General features: G+C 36.6%; 1 protein-coding gene and 1 long non-coding RNA gene across 6 annotated transcripts in view; one reads left to right on the plus strand and one right to left on the minus strand.

Moving 5' to 3' along the window:
• The window catches only part of LOC109566091 (uncharacterized), a 476,832-nt gene that overhangs the window by 231,236 nt on the left and 225,902 nt on the right, over nt 1-19,694 (plus strand). The window lies entirely within an intron of this gene.
• EFEMP1 (EGF containing fibulin extracellular matrix protein 1) overlaps nt 1-19,694 on the minus strand; it is a 69,619-nt gene that overhangs the window by 43,093 nt on the left and 6,832 nt on the right. The window lies entirely within an intron of this gene.

Consider the following 19,694-nt stretch of genomic DNA (forward strand, 5'->3'; position numbering starts at 1 on the left):
TGCTTTTGAACTGTGGTATTGGAGAAGACTCTTGAGAGACCCTTGGATTTCAAGGAGATCCAACCAGTCAATCCTAAAGGAAATTAGTCCTGAATATTCATTGGAAGGACTGATGCTGAAGCTGAAGCTCCAGTACTTTGGCTACCTGATACGAAGAACTGACTCCTTGGAAAAGACCCTGATGCTGGGAAAGACTGAAGATGAGAGGAGAAGGGGACGACAAAGGATGAGATGGTTGGATGGCATCACTGACTCAATAGACATGAGTTTGGATAAATTCAGGGAGTTGGTGATGGACAGGGAGGCCTGGTGTGCTGCAGTCCATGGAGTCGCAAAGAGTTGGACACGACTGAGTGACTGAACTGAACTGAACTGATAGTAGTTATACATGCAAAAAAGTATATTTACCCTGGACACACACACACACACACACACACACACACACACACACACACACCAACCAACCAACCCAACTCCTTTACAAGCTAGGATTGAAATGGAATCCTTGGCTGTGGCATGAACCAAAATAATTACCCATGTCAGTGCCTGGGGGGAAGACTGCAGTGATCTAGCTTTTAAAGCTTCAGTGATTTGGTCCAGACTTTTAGCAGACAACTAGTACTAGGTGTGAACTGTTTTGTCAGTAAAGTTTCAAATCATTAGAAATGTCTGGTTTTTTGCTTCTGAGTCATTAATTTTATTATAATCACAGAATACACCTGCATTCTTCTCAGGGCAGATTTTAACTTGCTCTAGTATGCTTTTCCTTATAAAAAAATGCCAATTGAAAGGCAAAGAGTTCCTATCAATAGAAATAGTTCAAGAACCATATAGTGACCACATTTCCAGGGCTTGTAGCTAGACAAAGTACACTTTCTCTACCTCTCCTTTTCTCTTTCTCATTCTTTTAAAATTATTTTGAATGAGAGCTGGAAGAGAAAACTCTTAATTTTGACAGCTGAGAAAGCTGAGTTTCAGAGAGGTTAACTGGTTTAATACAATCAGAGTCACTTGGGGAAGATTCAGATGGGAACCTTTTTCTCTTACTAAGTTTCATGGAATTTCTGCCACTCTTTTCCTGCCAAACTACTTTCTGTATCCTCCTGATCATTCAAGCATAAAAACATTCCACTACAGGAGAAAATTCTGTTAATTAGTAAGCAAAGGAAATATCTATGTATTATAGCTGTAACTGTTACAATGGAATTTATATTGGAGACATTGAGTATCTAATCAGGGAAGAAGAATATCTTTTGGGGGAAAAAAACCCCACCACATGCAGATCTAATTTTATCCAAAGTATACCCACTTTGATAACTGCAGAAAAAAGAGAATGAAGAATCACTAGACATATCAGTTTCTTGGTGGGAAGCACAAATTGCCAACTACTGGAAGATAGGCTCTGTCTATATCAACAAAATCTGGGAGCTTGTTAGAAATGTGAATCTTCGGTCTCATCCCACACATAGTAAATCAGAACCTTTATTTTAATAGGATCCCAGGGATTCATATGTACATTAAAATTTTAGGCCAGAATTGCTGGCCTATCACACATAGCATATAGAAGTTTCTCAGAAACATATTAGAAAATTGAATCCCAAATTTAAAGACTCCCTTAGCCAATTTCATAAAAACAGCAAAACTGATTTACTTAGTTGTCACCTTTTCTTTTTTACCTTCATCAGTCTTTTGAGGAAAAGATACATTTATACCTACTATATACATAGGTAAAAAGTGCTCCTTGTTATACTATTTTATAAGAATCTTCAGTACAACCCATTTTTGATGAGAATAGTCTTCCACTCGCTCATTGTCCTCTACTCCTCTACCTTGCTCTGTTTTTTTTCTCTCTCTCAGTTTCATTCACCATCTCCTTTTCTGCCTCTCATTCCTCTTACAGCTGCTCGTCTCCCAAGGTAATGGGAGGTTCCTGGAAGAGAAGGATATGGTTCAGCTGTTTATTTTGCTTTTTTCCTCCACAAAAGTGTGAATATTGTACTGGCCTCTACCCTCACAGGTGTTCACTGCAGTTTTGCTTTTTCCTTAGATGACTAATTTTCATACTGAGTGGTGTGTGGGGATGGTAGGTAGGTGTGGGGGGAGAGTGTTACTGTCACCTTGAGTCACTCAGCAGAGGACCCAGGGAAATTTTCATAACTGGCATCACTGTTTCATCTTAATTTGTGGTTTATATAGTTGCCCCTCTTATCTCTGGTTTCACTTTCTGGAAGTTTCAGCTACCCACATGGTCAACTATGGTCTAAAAATATTACATGAAAAATTCCATAAATAATTCATAAGTTTTAGACTGCCCACCATTCTAAATAGCATGATGAAATACCTTGCCATCCCACTCCATGCTTTCCAGGACATGAATCATCCCTTCATCTAGCATATCCTGCCCAGCAACCGATTAGTAACATCTTGCTTTCAGATCCACTCTTTTGGGTACTGCAGTGCTTGTGTTCAAGTCAACCATATTTCACATAACAATGGTCCCAAAGCTCAAGAATTGTGATCCCGGCAATTAGGGTGTGCTGCAGAGAAACTATAAAGTGCTTCCTTTAAGTGAAAAGGTGGAAGTTCTTGACTTAACAAGGAAAGAAAAAAAAAATTTGTCCCTGAGGCTGCTAAGATCTACATTAAGAAGGAATCTTCTAAATGTGAAATTGTGAGGAAGGAAAAAAAAATTTGTGCTAGTTTCACTATTAAAACTCAAACTGGAAAAGCCATGGTCAGTGTGCAATAAGTGCTAAGTTAAAATGAAAAAGGCATTAAATTTATACAAAAAGATATTTTGAGAATGAGAGAGATCACACTCACATAACCTTTATTACAGTATATTGTTATAATTATTTTACATCATTATTAGTTATTGTTGCTTATCTCTCACTGTGCTTAATTTATAAATTAAACTTTATAATAGGTATGTATATATAAGAAAAAACAGTATATATAGAGTTCGGTACTTTCCATGGTTTTAGGCATCCACTGGAGGTCTTGAAATGTATTTGCAGACAAGTGGGGACTTTTGTATTTAAAATTGATCAATGCACAAGCAACACTTAAGTCATGAATTTTCAGCATCAGTAGTTACCCAGTTATGATCTTTGTAGTTAAGAGATTCACCTAACAGTAACAGAGAAGAGAAAGTATCTCTTCTCCTTTAAGGGAAAGTGGTGTTTTCTTTTTCACTGAGTAATAGAGTTGACATAACACAGAGTGTGTCATCTATTAAACTGATTTTAAAATGTCTCCAAGTCAACTGCAAAGGCTGACTTGACTCTGCACTGATTCTTCTTTTCCTAATGTGAGATTTATACTGAGGAATAGGCAGTTGCTTGTAGGTGGTTTTACCCACTTTTCAGGACTTCTACTTGATGTTTTAAGTTCTTGAGAAAATATAAAACATCATTCATATTTAATCAAATAACTCATTCAATTTTCCTTACTGATGTCTTCTCTATTCTCTATCCCTATATATTTTCCTTTTAATATGAGACCAGAAACAGTGTATTTCACCAAGAAAAACAGTTATAACAATTTTGTTATGGATTAATAATGCTTTGGGAAATGTATAATTCTGCCTATTTCTGACTTTGACATTATAGTCAGCTTTTCCAATAATTCCTTTAAAACCCTATTAGAATCCTAACACTGTTTGGGGCTGGGTTTTTCAATGACAACTAAATAGCCCAAGCTCTTCTTCTAAGAGTGATATTCTATTTGGGTATTAACCATTGGTGATAGCTTGGTTTATTGGAAACTTGTTCTGGCATGCTTACACAATCTATTTTTCTGCTTAAATTAAAAAATCAATGAGAATATTTTTTTAGTTTACTTAGAGTTGAACTCCAATTTACAATGGTTTTTCTATTTAAAATTTTTAAAAAATGAACTAGGGGCTTCCCTGATAGCTCATTGGTAAAGAATTGGCCTGCAATGCAGGAGACCCTGGTTGGATTCCTGGGTTGGGAGGATCTGCTGGAGAAGGGATAGGCTACCTATCCCAGTATTCTTGTGCTTCCCTTGTGGCTCAACTGGTATAGAATCTGCCTGCAATATGGGAGACTTGGGTATGATCCCTGGGTTGGGAAGATCCCCAGAAGAAAAAGGCTACCTCCTCCAGTGTTCTGGCCTACAGAATTCCATGGACTGTATAGTCCATGGGGTTGCAAAGAGTCGGACACAACGGAGAGAATTTCACTTCACTTCACTTCAAAATGAACTAGTCACCAAATAATCTTTCCTGGCTTTTCAGAATTATCATTACTGTATAAATTGCACCACAATTAAATTTCCTTCTTTTACTTAGGTTCTTTTTATCGTTAGCACCCCTACACCCCCATCACTAAAGGAGAGAGGTCTTGCAATTGAAGTTTAGAACAAAGCCCAGCATCTTTACCAGCTTTTGTGGGAAAACTTTTTTCTCTGGCTACCTTCCTCCTTGGATTAGGTTTCTTTTTATATGCCAGGTCATGAACAAACAGGGCCCATAGCTTTTATTGGGAAGTTTAATTAATTGAGAATGACTGGAATTTTCTGCCTTGCCTGTTGAGTGAACTTTTATTCTGGGCTACATCCTGACTATAATTCACCAGAGTCTGTCTAATCAAAGCTATGGTTTTTCCAGTAGTCATGTATGGATGTGAGAGGTGGACTATAATGAAAGCCGAGTGCCAAAGAATTGATACTTTTGAACTGTGGTGTTGGAGAAGATTCTTGAGAGTCCCTTGGACAAAAAGGAGATCCAACCAGTCCATCCTAAAGGAAACCAGTCCTGAATATTCATTGGAAGGACTGATGCTGAAGCTGAAGCTCCAATACTTTGGCCACCTGATGCAAAGAACTGACCCCTTGGAAAAGACCCTGATGCTGGGGAATGTTGAAGGCAAGAGGAGAAGGGTAAGACAGAGGGTGAGAAGGGTAAGACAGAGGGTGAGATGGTTGGATGGCATCACCAACTCGATGGATGTGAGTTTGAGCAGGCTCCGGGAGTTGGTGATGGACAGGGAATCCTCGCGTGCTGCAGTCCATGGGGTTGCAAAGAGTTGGACACGACTGAGTGACTGAACTGAACTGAAGAATAAAAGAGTATGGCAATTCAATAATAGTCCCAGATACGTTATTTTCTAATTAATTCTATAATGGTCTATCTAAAAAGTTTATTTTGTTAAAAATTCAGTTGCTCATTTTCTTATTTTCTAACACAAAGATAGGTCAAGATAGAATCTAGGTAAATCTCTAAGACAGATTAGCCAAGACATGGCCAGGATGTTGCAGAAGTGTAAGAGAACACAATCTTAGAGGTTATGTCTTAACATTTTTATTTCTATTTTGTTGACTCTTTCTATATTCCATCCAACATGTTTTTTGTTGCTTGAATCATGTAGTATTGTCCAAAGTGACCTGTTGTCTTGTGATAGGTAAAAACAGGAATTTACAAAGCAGTTCCTAGAGTTGATTTTACAAGAATAATGAGAGAATCATTTTAGAAGCATTATCAGCTTTGATCAATTTAATTTTCATACACGTTACATTCCTGTAAAAAAAATGGTATATTACATGTTTGTGCACATGAATCTGTACGGGCTAAACTTGAGTAGGTATGTGTATATATGTGTATATGTGTGAATGTAAATAGCTGGAACAAATCCAGGCAAGGAAGGGGGGGCATTTAGGCTGTTTAGGCAGGTCTCTAAGGTGTCTTCTAACAACTTCTTTTGGAATATCCTTTCCTTTTTTAGATGAGGTACCTTCTGATATCACAAATTTCTCAGGGCAGGACATGGATAAGCAGAGAAAACCATCTTACATAACATTATCTCTTTAGGCCTCAAATGACGAAAAACAGTGATTAGGAAAAAAGTGTACTGGTGGGTTTTGAATGATGCCAGATACATAAACTGCTCACATATTTTAGGAGAATGATTTATTTTGAACAAATTCTTTAAGAAGCTTCTTCAAATAAACAAATTCAAAGGACTGAATAACAGACTCTGGAAAGCAAACTTATACTGCTGTGCATAATTTTGGTATATTAAAAATATTGAGATGCTTAAATTTTTTAGTGAACAGTAACAATTTAATGACATTTTGTGAATATGACAGCAACAATTTAATGACATTTTGTGAATGTATGTATAAGAGGAGGGCCTTATGGCAAAATAGTGAGATCTAATTAATCACCACCAAACAAAAATTCTTCCCTGATCCACATTGTGACAGATCTGGTCTCCAGGTTGGACAATGAGTGGGAACCCCTGAGTTGTTTCCTTATTTTAGATTGTGTTCCACTGTCCACTCAAGGGAGTAGGATTAGATTCTCTGCAGCACACAGAGCTGTTTAGAGTACAAAACTTGTTTCACTACAGTCCCTAGAGCTTTTTGAGGTTTTATATGCACAAAGGAAGTTGTGGTTTCCATCATGATTCTCACTTTAGCTGGGCACACATAAAGCAAAACACACAGCTTTCATGGTTGTGTCTACTTCTGTTGTCTCCTTCACACTCCTAATTCATGTACAGTTAAGTACAAGGTAGCTATTAGCTCCCAGGGTCCCCTCAGTATTCTGCATTCTTTCTTCCTGGGACTCTCAGATCTATGGATTTCTTTCTCACTTCTCTAGAAATTCAGTTCTTCCTACCTTGGGACCAGATCATAACTGTGCTTCTTTAAGTCACCTACAAACAACTAAGTAACTTTCCTGGATTCTACCCGTTAGCATTTTAACAGGATAGATTTTAAAAGAATGGTTTCATTCCTAGCCACAGCAATCAGACAAGAAAAATAAATAAAAGGTATCTAAATTGGAATGGAAAAGGTAAAACTATTTGCAGATAACTTGATACTCTATACAGAGAACCTTAAAGACTCCACCAAACACTTTTAGAACTAAATAAATGAATTCAGCAAGACAGGCAGGATAAAAGATTAATATACATAAATCTGCTGCATTTCTTTATACTAACAATGAAATACCAGAAACAGAAAGTAAAAAAAAAAAAAAAAAATCCTATTTAAAATCACATAAAAATACTTGCCAAAGCAATTCTGGGGAAAAATAACAAAGCTGGAGGCATAACCCTTCCACACTTCAGGTGATACTGCAAAGTTATAGTAATCAAATAGCATGGTATTGGTACAAAAACAGACATATCGATCAATGGAACAGAATAGAGAGCCCAGAAATAACCCACACAATTACAGTCAATTAATCTATGACAAAGGAGGCAAGAATATACAATGGAGAAAAAGACAGCCTCTTCAACAAGTAGTGTTGGGAAAGCTGTACAGCTACATGTAAATCAATGAAACTAGAACACTCTCTCACACTATATACAAAAATAAATTCAAAATGGTTTAAAGACCTAAACACAGACATGACACCATAAAACTCTTAGAACATAGTCAAAATATTCTCTGACATAAATTGCAGCAATATTTTCTTAGATCATGCTCCCAAAGCAATAGAAATAAAATAAAAAATAAACAAACAGGGCCAAGCAAACTTAAAACCTTTTGCACAGCAAAGGAAACCATTATCAAATGAAAAGATAACCTACAAAATGGGAGAAAATTTTTGCAAATGATGCAACAGACAAGGGGTTAGTATCCAAAATATACAAACAGCTCATATAGCTCAATATTAAAAAAAAAAAATCAAAAAATGGGCAGAAGACCTAAGCAAACAATTCCCCAAAGAAGACATACAGATGGCCAATAAGCACATGAAAAAATGCTCAACATCACTAATTATTCAGTTCAGTTCAGTTCAGTCACTCAGTCATGTCCAACTCTTTGTGATCCTATGAATTGCAGCACACCAGGCCTCCCTGTCTATCACCAACTCCAAGAGTTCACCCAAACTCATGTCCATTGAGTCAGTGGTGCCATCCAGCCATCTCATCCTCTGTCATCCCCTTCTCCTCCTGCCCCCAATCCCTCCCAGCATCAGGGTCTTTTCCAATGAGTCAACTCTTCGCATGGAGTGGCCAAAGTACTGGAGTTTCAGCTTTAGCATCAGTCCTTCCAATGAACACCCAGGACTGATCTCCTTTAGGATGGACTGGTTGGACCTCCTTGCAGTCCAAGGAGCTCTCAAGAGTCTTCTCCAACACCACAGTTCAAAAGCATCAATTCTTTGGCGCTCAGCTTTCTTCACAGTCCGACTCTGACATCCATACATGACCACTGGAAAAACCGTAGCCTTGACTAGATGGACCTTTGTTGGCAAAGTAATGTCTCTGCTTTTTAATATGAAATCTAGGTTGGTCATAACTTTCCTTCCAAGGAATAAGTGTCTTTTAATTTCATGGCTGCAATCACCATCTTCAGTGATTTTGGAGCCCCAAAAAATAAAGTCTGACACTGTCTCCACTGTTTCCCCATCTATTTCCCATGAAGTGATGGGACCAGATGCGAGTGTAATGCAAATCAAAATCACAATGAGTTATCACTTTATATCAGTCAGAATGGCTATCATCAAAAAGTTTACAGATCGTAAAATGCTGGAGAGAGTGTGAAGAAAAGTGAACTCTCTTACACTATTGGTGGGAATGTAAACTGGTACAGTCACTATGGAAAACAACATGGAAGTTCCTTTAAAAAACTAACAGTAGAGCTACCACATGATCCAGCAATCCCACTCCTGGGCATATATCCAGAAAAGAAGAAAACTAATATGAAAAGATATATGCACTCCAATGTTTATGGCAGCACAATTTACGATAGCCAGTATATGGAAACAGTCGAAGGGCACATCAACAGACAATTGGTTTAAAAAGATATAGTATGCCAAAGAAAGTTCAAACTACCATACAGTTGTGCTCATTTCACATGCTAGTAAGATTATGCTCAAAATTCTTCAAGCTAGGCTTTAAGAGTATGTGAACCAAGAACTTCCAGATGTACAAGTCGGGTTTAGAAAAGGCAGAGGAACTAGAGATCAAATTGCCAACATTCACTGGATCAGAGAGAAAGCAAGGGAATTCCAGAAAAACATCTACTTCTGCTTCATTGACTACACAATGGAAATCAGAATAAACTACGGAGTCACAACAAACTATGGAAAATTCTTAAAGAAATGAGAATATGAGACCACCGTACCTGTCTCCTGAGAAACCTGTATACAGGTCAAGAAGCAAAAGTTAGAATCAGACATGGAACAATAGACTGGTCCAAATTGGGAAAGGAGTACGTCAAGGCTGTATATTGTCACCCTGCTTATTTAACTTCTATGCAGAGTACATTATGCAAATGCTGGGCTGGATGAATCACAAGCTGGACTTAAGATTGCCAGAGGAAATATCAACAACCTCAGATATGCAGATAATACCATTCTAATGGAAGAAAGTGAAGAGGAACTAAAAAGCCTCTTGATGAGGGTGAAAGAGAAGAGTGAAAAAGCTGGCTTGAAAGTTGACATTCAAAAAACTAAGATCATGGCATCTGGTCCCATCACTTCATGGCAAATAGAAGAGGAAAAAGCGGAAGCAGTAACAGATTTTATTTTCTTGGGCTCCCAAACCACTGCAGACACTGGCTGCAGCCATGAAATTAAAAGATGCTTGGTCCTTAGAAGAAAAGCTATGACAAACCTAGACAGCTTATTAAAAAGCAGAGACATCACTTTGCTAACAAATGTCTGTATAGTCAAAGCTATGGTTTTCCTAGTAGTCAGGTAGAGATGTGAGAGTTGGACCATAAAGAAGGCTGAGTGCCAAAGAATTGATGCTTTTGAACTGTGATGCTGGAGAAGATTATTGAGAGTCCCTTGGACAGCAAGGATATCAAACCAGTCAATCCTAAAGGAAATCAGTCCTGAATATTAATTAGAAGGACTGCTGCTGAAGCTGAAGCTCCAATACTTTGGGTACCTGATACAAAGATCTGACTCTTTGGAAATAATCCCAATGCTGGGAAAGATTGAAGGCAACAAGAGAAGCGGGTGGAAGAGGATGAGATGGTTAGATAGCATCACCAACTCAATGGACATAAGTTTGAGCAAACTCCAGGTGATAATGAAGGACAGAGGAGCCAGGTATGCTGACGTCCATGAGATCACTAAGAGTTGGACACAACTTAGCAACTAAACACAACAACAACACACACACACACACACACACACATATATATACAATGGAATATGTCATAAAAAAGAATAAAATATATCATTTGCAGCAACAGATGGACCTAGAGATTATCATACTAAGTGAAGCAGTAACACACAAATGTTTTATGGTATCACTTATATGTGGAATCTAAAAAATAATACAAATGAATCTATATACAAAACAGAAAAAGATTCACAGACATAGAAAACAAACATATGGTTACCTAAGGAGAAATGGAGGCGGAGAAGGGATAAATTAGGAGTATGGTATTAACATATACAAACTACTATACATAAAATAGATAAGCAACAAGGGTTTACTGTATAGCACAGGGAACTATGTGCTTCCCAGGTGGCTCAGTGGTAAAGAATCCGACTGTCAATGCAGAAGACACAAGAGACACGGGTTCAATTCTTGGGTCGGGAAGATCTCCTGGAGAAGGAAATGGCAAGCCACTCCAGTATTCTTGCCTGGAAAGTTCCATGGGCAGAGGAGACTGGCAGGCTATTCTTGGGGTCGCAAAGAGTTGGACATGACTGAACGACTGGGCATACATGCATAGGGAACTATATTCAATATCTTCTAATAACTCATAATGGAAATCTGAAAAATATAACTCAATCAGTTTTCTGTACTCTTAAAATTAACACAATATTGTAAGTCAATTATATTTCAATTTTTTAAAAAATTACATAACCAAAAAACAACAACAAAAAAACTACACATAGTTTGTGGCTTGCAGTCAAGGGACAGGACCAAGATAGATTGCTCTGATCCCTTCTTCCTTTTTTGCTCTTATTTTAACAGAGTTTTACCCAGTGCCCTGATTTCCTCCACAGTATTGGAGAGCTTACATAAACATTTTTTCAGCCTTGTGATTGTTTCACTTCAAATATCATAAATATTAACATTTCCCTGAGCCAACTGTATTTTCATTATTCACCATTTTATTTCTGATGAAGGATATATCTGATACAGAGATGCAATCACTGGTTAAATGGCTTGTCAGAAAGTTAAAAGAATTATAGTGTTTCTTATTATTAGTCTGGCTTTAGGAATAATAGCAACTTATTTATTTGCCAATGTTTTTTAAAAACCTAACAATCCATAATATAAAGAATAAATTTCATAGTTTCTTCTTTCAAATGTCTTAAGCTTAAGATAGGTACTAGATATCTAAGACCTCCATTGTTAATAAAAAGTTTGATACATACAGAGTTGGGAAATATAATTTATACATATATGGTATACATAATAGCTCATTTTCAAGGATGGTTTTAGAGTTCAAGTAAACTTTAAGCATGAATTCTCTCAAGATTAAAAACCATTCATTTATTCAAACAACACACACACACACATACACAAACACAAAACATTTGCTTAGTGCCATTTCAATAGTAAGTAAAATAGGACATAATTTAGGAAGATACTGAGACAGAGCTAGAGGACAACATTAGTATTTTGTTGGGAAGAGTTACTGAGGATGGAACAGTCATAAATGTTTGCTCTGCAGTGCTTCAGCATCATGGGTATTGTCTAATTTTGTATTCCTCCACATACCCCTGCCCCTAACCTTGTTAGCATTCCTATCGGCAGCACCCTGCTTCTGGGGGAGTCTCCTGGGAAACCACTCTTGAGTAGGAGGAACATTGACACAAAGCTGTTTTTCCCTTGTTCTGGCTTGTCTACATGATGCTTACTTCCCTCGCTGTTTGGATCTTAATTTCCTCTTCAGAACTCTCAACTTCCCCTCATTATTCTCTTCTAAATATTCCATTCCAGGAAGGAACCAGACTTTTGTTCTTCACCATATATCTGGGAACATGTTCTTTTTTTTGTCCAAATGTGGATTTTAGTAAATTTTAAGGATACCTGTATCACATATTGATTTTGCTACTACTTCCGGCAATTTATTATGTATTTCTCGTGATGTCCCATGAGTTATTTTCCAGAGTTGTATTTTGTTTCTTTTATTGTTATTTGATAATTCATGGGTTGATGATGGCGAATTCCCAAAGGACAATGTCCACTCCTACTTTGATCCTACCAAAGTGCCTTAACAACAAAAAGTGATTCTTAAAATTTGATGGAATTACTGAACACTAACTGAATGGTTTTGCATTCTGTTTGATCAATTTCACTCGTGATATTGCTTGGTTACCCTTGATTAGTATAAACATACAATTATTTTAAAGGTAGTTCAAGTTTTAGGATTGAGTTAGCCAAATATCTTAAGTTTTTAAGTCTCTATTTAGTATACATTTATATAACATTAATTCACACTCTGTCCCTCCTTTTAATCTGTGGTTATACAAAATTGACAGCAATAAGCTATCCATGCTGCTGCCAGTATCCTGGCACTCAGCCTTCCTTTCATGTCATTCCTTCACTTCATCTTTATTAAATGTTTACAAATCATTTAGGTTCAAGCTACAAGTCTGCAATTGTGGCTAAATGCTTACAATGAGAGCTGTTTTCTTCTACAAATATTTGAATGCAGTTTTCTTGATCAGTTTTATTTTTGAGTGTGCAATTTGCAGTTACCTCCTGGAAAAAGAAGCATGCTAATGAATTTCAGATGTGGCACCGATTACTTATTTGTACATTCGTGCAAAATCAAACACATTTGGGACAAATTTTGTTTACTCTTTGGTTTCAAAGAACAGAATTGTGCCAATAATTCAACAAGTGCAAAGGCAATCTTTACCAATGGGGCAATTTGTTGATTTCAGAGACTCTGGTTTGAAATTTCCTTCTGGAGAAAGAGATAATGAATATCCAGTGCACATTCCTGAAGTTACCCAGACTTGCATTTCTACTCTAATCTGCTTCTTTTTGCTTCTATGGGATGAGGAAAATTCATTCTGCAGATTAAGTGTTAATTAGTTTTAAGAATCTTGTCTTTGATGGGAAGCAAATCTTTTATAAAGTTTTAATTGAACAGAAGATACTCAAACGAATAGTATTCTAATATTTGATGATATTCACAGAATCTAAAAGGGATGTCAGCTATGTATCTGGTATAGAAAGGATCTCCTATCAGTTTGGTAAAAAAAAGCACACTGTTAAGGCCAAAATCAGAATCAACATTTTCCTCTTTTGCAACTCTACATGAACTGAACCTCCACACAATGTCTGTGCCTTGAGTGTAAGGGGGATGCCTTGCACTGGGACGACCCAGAGGGATGGTATGGGGAGGGAGGAGGGAGGAGGGTTCAGGATGGGGAACACATGTATACCTGTGGCGGATTCATTTTGATATTTGGCAAAACTAATACAATTATGTAAAGTTTAAAAATTAAAAAAAAAAAAGAATAAATGGGCAAAAAAAAAAAAAAAGGTACAGGTATCACTTAGCACCAATCATTATCACAGCCAAAACATAATTGTGAGTTTCACCTACTGACAATTTAAGGGCATTTATAGTATTTTACAGGGCTTCCCAGATGCAGTGGTAAACAATCCACCTGCCAATGAAGTAGACGCAAGAGATGTGGATTTGATCCCAGGTTGGGAAGATCCCCTGGAGTAGGACATGGCAACCCACTCCAGTATTCTTGCCTGGAGAATTCCATGGACAGAGGAGCCTGGTGGGCTACAGTCGTTGGGGTCACAAAGAGTCGGACACGACTGAGGGACTGAGCACAGGACAGCAGCATAATATTTCACACTTGCAGGCTTCATGGAGAGGTGAAAAACCTCTGGTATTCTTGTTAAGATGTCCCCCTTTCCTCTAGATTGCACATATATGCTCTTGGTTCAGGAATACAGTCCTAACCAGGACTCATGGCCAATCATATTTGGGGATGAGGGCACTGGTGATGAGAAGTAGACATATTATTCTGTCCCATAAGCAGAAAGTATTTTTGATGTTTTCTCTTCATTACTTCCCATATCCCACATAAAGTATTCTGACTCCACCCTTTGATTTTTACAACTGAATGCAACTTCCTGAGGTTAAAATTATGTTAGGCCATTGGTTCTCATACTTGAGTAGGGATCAAAATCATAGGATTGTTAAGACACAGATTGCTGAGCCCCATCCTTAGAGTTTCCAATTCAATAGTTCTGATGGGGCCCATGATTTGCATTTCTAATAAGTTACTGGATGATGCTAATGTTTCTGGTCTGGAAATCACATTTAGAAAATCATTGAGTTAAATAGTTATATAACTTGGTCTTTTGTGGCAGAAGTGTGATCATATCGCTATCTTCCATCCTTCTACCTTAAGTAACTATCATTCAATTTTTATGAAGGAATTTTCTGACTATGCATGAATCACAAAGATGTACATATTATTTACAAATGTGTATTAAAATGGGTCTTAAATTAACTGAAATTTGATGACTATAGTGTTTGGAGATGTAAATAATGAAACAATGCTAGATTTTTCAGGAGGAAATCAATGCAATTATATGGCATCAGATTATTTAAAAAGTAATTAAGTTTTCCCTATAAACTCAACTCCTATTTACATGGCCTTAGAGAATTTTAAGATACTCAAAGATAATTAACAACTAAACACAATAAACTATTAGTAGGTGAAATACCTATTTTACATTCTGCTTAAAATATTTCTTTTCTGTTAATATAATAATTTACTCAATTATAGTCTTCTTTTTGCAAAATATCTATTTTCTGGATCAAAGCTCTTTGCTGGGTTGTATAATTATATATAACAAAAATTAGGCACTTCTTCACAAAACTAACTGGAGCAACCAGAGACCCTAATGACAGTAGTGAGGATCAACGAAAGGCTAGTATTTGAAAGTTGCTTGGTAATGACAATGCCAAGTATGCTAAGCTACTTGATTACACTGTAATTTATAAATCCTTTTTTGGACATGATATCATTTAAGTTTCAAATGAAAGAAGCCAACAAGAGATGTCCCTAACATCTGAGACTCTCTATGTGTTCAGATTTCTCTTTCTTAAAGTAGTTGTATAGATAATAACTTTTTTCCTTTTCAAAATACTACTTTAGTTATGTTTATAAAGAAATGTGCAGAGGATAATATATGGTCTCCAAGAGTGTGGAGCTTTTTAACCCTAAATATAATTTCTTAATTCCTTTAGGCTTTACAAAAGGCAGTATATTTCTCTTTTTAGCTTTTTAGTTGCTCCTGCATCATAGGTAATAATAACAGAAATCAAATAAAATCATTGAAAATACAGCTAAAACTGAAAAAAGAAATTTGGCAAACAAAAGTTTGTAGTTGAAGTATGGTTTTTAATTCAGCTGAGTGGTAAAATTTTTCCCAGTGGAAATGAGGAAAGATTATGACATGTATCCAAGTATGTACGTGCTAATGTCTAGGTATCCTACACATGCAATCTAGAACAATGTGGAAATTGACAAACGGGCAGAATCCTGACAACTGCAAAGAAAGGCTCTGTCCAGGTACATAAAGATCAATGAAATATAGTTTTTCAAAGTTTAAAACAAATTGAAAAAACTGGACAAACTTACTTACTGGACAAACAATGCCTTAACCTGAAAAAGTGGCTTTCACACTGAAACTTTCCCACTGTTGGCTGTGGTGTGCAGAACATTTGGTTATTGGGGGTTTTCTGAGGTGCTCAACAATGCCATTTCTCCAGGACTGAGGCATTTCCAGGGAAGTGGGACATTTAGTTTTCAGGACAGTCTTGGGTGGACAGAGATGGTTGGAAACCCCAGGATATGTTTTCACATCTTTCAGTTATACCTTATATAATACAAGCCAGGAATTGCACTCTGGATTTGACTCCACAATCAGCTTTATTAGACATTTGTATCAAGTTCATTTTCTAATGGCATGGTTTCTTTAGCAAGTAAGTAATGATACTTGCAAACCCTGGCTGAGTTTAGTAATGATTTAATTACCAGCCATTCAAAATATTCTACATTTAATTTTTGAAAGTTTAATTAAGTGGACAAATTCCTTTCAATTGGGCAATTGGTTTTCATATTTCTCTTATTTTTTCCCCTACAAGAATGGGGCTCTTAGAACATTATATATGGTAAAAAAAATTCTTTCTCAACTTGAACTAGTGTTTTCTAACTCCATATCCTTTGAAGATTACATAGTGACTATGCACTAAAGATCCAACTTCCTTTTGGAACAGATGAATATCTGTTGTCTTGGAGGTGGATGATATTTCATGGAAAAATAATTAATTTCTAAAGCTTAATTTTTACATGACTCCAGGTATCTGACACTGAAATGATCTTCATGAAATTTGATAGCTGCCAACATTCAGAAAACTAAGATCATGGCATCTGGTCCCATCACTTCATGGGAAATAGATGGGGAAACAGTGGAGACAGTGTCAGACTTTATTTTTTTGGGCTCCAAAATCACTGCAGATGGTGACTGCAGCCATGAAATTAAAAGATGCTTACTCCTTGGAAGGAAAGTTATGACCAACCTAGATTTCATATTAAAAAGCAGAGACATTACTTTGCCAACAAAGGTCCGTCTAGTCAAGGCTACGGTTTTTCCAGTGGTCATGTATGGATGTCAGAGTTGGACTGTGAAGAAAGCTGAGCACCAAAGAATTGATGCTTTTGAACTGTGGTGTTGGAGAAGACTCTTGAGAGCCCCTTGGACTGCAAGGAGGTCCAACCAGTCTATCCTAAAGGATTCCTAAAGAATCCTGGGTGTTCATTGGAAGGACTGATGCTAAAGCTGAAACTCCAGTACTTTGGCCACTCCATGTGAAGAGTTGACTCATTGGAAAAGACCCTGATGCTGGGAGGGATTGGGGGCAGGAGGAGAAGGGGATGACAGAGGATGAGATGGCTGGATGAAAACACTGACTCGATGGACATGAGTTTGAGTGAACTCCGGGAGTTGGTGATGGACAGGGAGGCCTGGCGTGCTGCGATTCGTGGGGTTGCAAAGAGTCAGACACCACTGAGCGACAACTGAACTGAAAGATGCAACCTGTCATTTGAAATTCTCAGTGTGAATGACTTCCCCAGTATCATGCTCATTAGGTAAAAATTACCTGGAAAAAAATGCTTACTGTGAATTGATATTTGGATGTTATGTTTTAAACCCTTTGGTTTTGCATAAAATTGAAAAAAACCTGGACAAATAGATGAATAAAGGTTAAATAATCATGTTTTGACTAAAAATGTTAAAACATGGAAAGCTGGTTAAAAATATATTTACAAAATAGAATACATTTATTTATTTACTTTTTTATTTTTGGCCACACTACACGTGGCATGAGATATCTTAGTTCCTTGACCAGGGATTGAACTCTTGTCCCTCTGCATTGGAAGTGCAGAGTCTTAACTGGACCACCAGGGAAGTCCCTAAAATAGAAAATATTTTAAAATATCTAGTGGTATTTAACTTATTAAGTGCCAACTGTGATTGATAATAGTGCATGCAAAGGCAAAATTGACTAACACTGAAATACAGTTCAGATTTCAGTCATTACATTAAAAATGTCCTCAGCTTTAAGTTATATGATGATAAACTGTACCTGTTGAAAAATATATGTGGAAAAACGAAATAATTTTATGGCAAAAATATGACTCATCTAAGGCATTCATTTATTCTGATCCAGCAATCATGGTAAATGTGTTTGGATTACTGGTCATAAGTACGCAACATTTAAAAGGAGAATGGAGATCTTTATTAAAACAGAAAGTTCCTCAAACTCTACAATGATGTCAGTAATATTGTCAGGTCCTTGGAGCACATTATTGTTTTAAGCAGAAGTCCCTACACTTTCACATTGGTTATAAAACATTATTTTGTGCTGCTGGCCTGGAATGAGAATGTCATACATCTGTAGGCAATTAGAAGAAGCTGGACTGCATGTTTGATCAGCTCAATAATAAACGGGCACAAGTGTGACTCGACTTATGTTAGATTCCCTAGACAGATTATCCTGTTGTTATCATATGAAATAACCCCCTTTTATCAACAATTAAGTAAATCCACATTTATGGGCACTTTGCAAAAGTGTGTGATGGGAAGAAATCCAACTTAAGCCTTAAGTCATCCAAAAAAACTTTTAACCCTGCTTTTAATGATACAGACCCCCCCAATCTCAAATTGTAGAAATTGGTTGAATTATGCAAAACAGTTTGGGTTGGAAATGCCTCATGTGCACACAATCAATGAATATGTATTTAGCATCTATCATAAGCATTTAAGAGTTTTAGCTTATAACTGAAAAAGAAATTCCCAAAGAAGAAAAGACCTTACTTTGTAAGGTAGTCTAAATCTTTGTTTAAGAAAGATTAAATAGGATTTCATTTTTATTATTCACTTTTTATTATACAGTTTTTACTGTAACCAATGCATGTTGTAAATCCTGAATATGTTTTATTCTAGAACTTCATTCGATTCTAGGCATTCTTCTTGCTTTCAACCACAGCTGTCAATGATGGATCATAAATTAGTTTGTAGTTTCTGATAAATGAATTTACCTGCTTTTTTTCCCTCCTAAGTACCATTCAAACATCTGTCCGAAGTATAAAAAATAATTTAATATGTAAGTCAATACTTTAAAACTTTCACCAAACCTTTTCAGTTTCAGGAAAAATACCACCAAACCTTCCAATATAATTATATATTTAAATAATACAATTAAAAGTTGGTATTTTAAATAAATTCAAGGTATTTTTAAACCAATATTCAGTCAAATACACACACCATACATATATAAATATATATTTATTTGTAAATATATATTTATTTATATATATATAAATAACCTCATGAGGTTATCTCTTTGACATAATCCTTAAATTAAATATCTGAATATCAAGCAGATGCTGAAGCATTCATCATCAATATTGGAATTCTGACTCATGACAGTAACACAAAACAGATGCTAATAAGATAGGCACTCTGAAAAGTGACACCATCACAGCATGGCTTAGCTCTTGATGTGGGATACTGAAAATTTGAATGCAAAATATAAAATAATAAAAGTCAGAGCCTGATAGGTTTCCTTACTTCATCTATAAACCATTTAAAATCTACTATATTTTTATACAGAAGATAAAACTCAACACTCGTGAATAAGGGGCAGCATCCTAGAAGTCCAAAAGATGCTTCTTTCACTTTATATAGCAGCTAGGTGACCCTAGTTGAACCCTTCTGTGTTGAGGGAGGAAGGTGCTCTCTTCTTCACTTATGTAAGTAGAAGGTAAGAACTCCTGGGCCCTTCCTATTGGCCAGTGTGTACAAGGCACTTATGGTGTATATGGGGTGTACCCAGCCAGCACCTGGCAGTGAAAAAGTAGTCTGAAGCTTCTATGGCCACATCAGGCAGATCTAAAAGGGTTTGCTAAGTAGTCAAAGAGGAACAAAATCCCTTAGCATAGTCCAGTTAGTTCATATGCTACACGTCTTCAAAGCCCAAGATTCTTATCAGTTTGCTAGCATGAGTCTACCGGATGTGTATTCTTTGTGAGAATAAACAGAAAAACCCAGGCAGATGGTGCCATGGTGCAAGTGATATAAGTGAAATGTGCTCAAATGAGAGCTTAAGAATAGATATAAGTGTGAGTGGGGGAAGACTCCTTCAAAGGTAATGAGAAGCAGAAGTCCCATTTCTTTATTCCT

Source organism: Bos indicus, chromosome 11, assembly GCF_029378745.1.
Source record: "Bos indicus isolate NIAB-ARS_2022 breed Sahiwal x Tharparkar chromosome 11, NIAB-ARS_B.indTharparkar_mat_pri_1.0, whole genome shotgun sequence".
NCBI classification, from domain to species: Eukaryota; Metazoa; Chordata; class Mammalia; order Artiodactyla; family Bovidae; genus Bos; species Bos indicus.